At 49.4% G+C, this 4,109-nt stretch overlaps 1 pseudogene; it reads right to left on the bottom strand.

Moving 5' to 3' along the window:
* Positions 1 to 313: 313 nt before the first annotated feature.
* LOC103075358 (cleavage stimulation factor subunit 1-like) lies at positions 314 to 1,918 on the bottom strand (annotated as a pseudogene).
* Between the last annotated feature and the right edge of the window lie 2,191 nt (positions 1,919 to 4,109).

Genomic DNA, 4,109 nt, shown 5'->3' with positions numbered 1-4,109 from the left:
ATCCACTTGAGAGCCAAACAGCACGTTAACACTGCATCCTTCTTCAAATGATCAAGAGAAAGAGCAAGTCCTGTATTTACAAAACCGATGAAAATCACCTGTAATAATCAGTGGGTGCAGAACAACCGCACGGATCTGTGTTTACAACTTTTTCCACCATGATTCTCCATCAAGGTAAAAAAAGATTCGTACCTATCCCAGAAGGACGCTGCCAAAGATGGTACAATGACTTACTACTGAAGCTGGTGATGGGACATAAGGGGAAGGAGGGGCAGAGTCCTCGAGAAAAGAACCCTATTTAACGCAGGCGGCTCTAGTCCGTGGTCGACCTCTGGGACCAAAACCGCGCCCCGAAGTCGTTGCTGCAGGTCACAAAGCCGGGATTGGTGGGCGAGTGCACGATACAGTGCACGATGTTGTTGTGGCCCAGGGAGAGCAGGTTCCGGCGCTCGGCCATTCTTTATTTTTTAAGTTTTTTTTTTTTTTTTTCCGGTCCGCAGGCCTCTCACCGCTGTGGCCTCTCCCGTCGTGGAGCACAGGCTCCGGACGCGCAGGCTCAGCAGCCACAGCTCACGGGCCCAGCTGCTCCGCGGCATGCGGGATCTTCCCGGACCAGGGCACGAACCCGTGTCCCCTGCATCGGCAGGCAGACTCTCAACCACTGCGCCACCAGGGAAGCCCGCTCGGCCACTCTTGAGTCCCAGCAGCAAAGGCTGATGGTCCTCTAGTCAGGCAGCAGCATGCAGTCCTCCGGGTGGTTGAAGACGGACTACGTCCGGTGCACCTGCTGTCCGCTGAAGCCAGCACCTGTGTATCTGACCAGGGTTCGCCCTGTTGATATTTCTCAAAGTTTAGCTAGTCTTGTTCACTTGACAGAATGTATTTTGAATTTTTGGAAGAAATGGCAAAACAAACTTCAGCATCATCGTGTGCTTTCTCAAAAGTTGTGATACATCGATTTGAAACACCATCCCATAATTTGATGCAGCCGTCCTTGCTACCAGTCACATACATATTGGCACTAGGATTGTAATTAACGGAACATATAGCATCAGTGTATTGACCTTGAGGACTGCAAGAGACAAAGCACTGAAATGTGTTGATATCATAAAGTCGAAGAATAGGCTGCTGAGCCCCAACAAGTATAAAGTCTCTAGAAGGATGAAAGGAGATGGAGCATAACGTTTCAGCCTCCTGAATGTATTTGAAGGCTCTTTTTGCAGATGGTTTGGAATAATCAAATAATTTAAGAGTATAATCCCTTTAACCAGAGGCGAGGATCTGTTCTGTTGGGTGGAAAGCGAGACACGTGACGTGGTCGTAAAGAGTTGGAATCGCTGGGTGGTTTTCCATGTTCTGCTGTGCAGTCTCGTTCATCATGACCTCTATTGGCATGGCACTTTTGGCCAACGTTCTTTCTGTGTCAAGTATTTTTATGGAAACATCAGCAGATCCAGTAGCTATTAAGTGCCCATCTCTATTATAGGTAGCTACATAACATGGTCCTTTATGGGAGGTGACATAGCATGTTTCGTACTCTGAAGCCTCTGGGGACATAATCTGGACATCTGCATCAAACTCCAGGTAAATTCCTGTGCCAGGGGCAACTGTATCTGACGGACCAATTAATTGCATAGTGAACTGCAATATCATCGTTTTCCATTCCTTGTATCATATCACCTAGAGATACTGTTAACATGGTGGTATGAATTCTTCTGGACCTTTCTCCATGCACACAGTCATTTCATTTCTAGTTTGATGAATGCAGGAGCTGCTCCGAGGGTGCACAGACATACTGAGGCTTGATTTCATTGATGAGGCCATTAGCAGTGTTGATGTAGCCGTCATAGAGCAGCTGGCTAACGATCAGCTTGTAGAGCTGCTGGCGATCCTTCAAGCCCACTTTGGTTCTGTGCATCGGGGAGAAGAGGAAGATCATTTCTCTGCCAGGGGCGCATTCTAGAGATTCGTTCACCTCCTCCGACTTTAACTCCTACGCGACAACCCTGACGCCAAGGAACTGCTGCCTCACGGACAAATGTCAGATCCGGAGAGCACCGCGGGTGTGGCGGCAGGTTGGCGCCACCACTTCCGGGGCCTTACGGAGCAAGTGCGCCTGCGCACCGTCTCCGCTGGGGCGTGACTCAAGCCGTGGTGTTTGTTTTTTAACACTGAGTTTTTCGTGATGATAATGACAATGATGATGCTGATGATGAAGATGACATTAGATACTGTTAGGGGTTGAACTGTGTCCCCCGAAAAGGATATATTCAAGTCCTAACCCCCAGTACCTGTGACTATGACCTTATTTGGAAATAGGGTCTTTGCAGATGAGATCAAGTTAAGATGAGGTCATTAGGGTTTTGCCCTAATCCAATGACTAGAGGAACAGATTCTTCCTCTGAGCCCCTAAGGATGCTACTAACACCTTGATTTCAGACTTCTGGCCTCCAGAACTGTGAGACACGAAATTTCTACTGTTTTAAGCCACCCAGTTTGTGATACTTTGTTACAGCAGACCTAGAAAACAGAGAGAGAATTTCCTCTCTTTTTTTTTTTCTGAACCTTTTTTTCCTTCAAGCCCTTTCACATACAGTATCTTGTGAAAGCAGAGGCAGGCTAGGCATTTTATTCAGTTTTTCAAAGAAGAAAGTCCATTTGTTACATGAAGCGGTCACAGGAGTGAGGCGGTACTACAGCTGCACCTGGCGGGCCTGTGAAAAAGAGCTCAGCCACAGGGGATGTGGGCCTCTGCATCTGTCCCTGGGCCTGGACAGCTGCCACTGCCCCCGAGGACACTGAATAAGAGGGAAGACTAGCGCCATGGGGCTCACCCATCACCATCTCCACCATCTCCATCCCATGGGCTCAAAGGTGCCATCAGCAAGGTGTGTCCCAGCCCCAAGTTGGACATGGCCCAAGTATGCATCTTTCTTGTTATCCTGAAGTTTGTATCTGAGTTGTCAAATGTCACCTCCTTTCCCAAACCCCACCCCCCCAGTTTTATTTTCCTCACAACACTTAACACCATCCATAATGCTGCTGCTTATTTATTTAATTACTTTTATACCTCCTGTCTCCTTTACTAGAATGTACCTTCTGGTCCCCAGAATATAGCCTTGCCCATGACAGTTTCTCAATAAATAATGGGGGGAGAACCTGTTCAAAATATTACGTCACGTGCAAGTACTGACATTTAAAAGAATGAGTCGGGTCCGTACACAGTCCACGGAAAGGTGGCCGTGATATTATTGAGGTGAGGGAGCAATTTGCACAGGGATACACATCGTATGCTTCTGGTTTTGAATATATATCACAAATACATACTGCTGTTAGCCGTGGCTACCTGTTGGAGGTGGGGTTGGAGGGGGAGGGGTGACAGCCAGGAGCCTGGGACCAGGGCCGGCTGAAGGAGGTGGGCCATAAGGCAGTTACTTGTGGGGACAGAGAATTTGCTGAAGCCACAGGAGGGACACGCAGGAGGGAGACCAAGGACAAGTCATACCTCAAACGCCAAGGGCCAAGGGCCAACCAGGCCACAGGTCAGAGGCTCTCTCCTTTCTTCCATTCCTGGTGCCATTGAATTGTGAGAGCCCGGGGAGGGTGGTAGCTGGTAGGAATCTACAGAGAGAACAACCCTTCTGCTCCTATGTGATGCAATAGAGGAGTCCCCAAGGACTGTTAGACTCTTTGCTGAAAACCAATAATGGAAGTGATGACGAGTGGGTGGAGCTGCCCCTTGAGCTGTGGGGTGAGGGTAGTCTGGTGGGTGGGTTAGAATAGGAGAGAGAGTGTAACCAGGGGATATGCTGAAAGGGCCAGCCAGGAGTGGCCACCACCCCGGCTTATCTTTCTACCCACCACGTCCATGATGAAGGGCACACACACACCCATGCACACGGCCGGGAGTGGGCGGGGGTGGGGGGAGGCGTCTCTCTGCTTCTCTGTCACACAAAGAAGGAGAAGCAGGGGTTCCTGCCCTCAAGGAGACTGTAGTGTGACAGGGGCTTTAAAAGTCCAACGCAAGCTCCCCCACCCACTGCCAACTAGTTGTAGAAAAGAAAATCACCCCTGCTGCCATCTCCTCCCCTCACCCCTCTCCAAATGGC

The sequence above is a fragment of the Lipotes vexillifer genome, unplaced genomic scaffold (genome assembly GCF_000442215.2).
Source record: "Lipotes vexillifer unplaced genomic scaffold, Lipotes_vexillifer_v1.1 scaffold687, whole genome shotgun sequence".
Taxonomy (NCBI): domain Eukaryota; kingdom Metazoa; phylum Chordata; class Mammalia; order Artiodactyla; family Lipotidae; genus Lipotes; species Lipotes vexillifer.
Note: the sequence above shows the minus strand (reverse complement) of the source record. Positions and strands in the feature narration are given on the sequence as shown.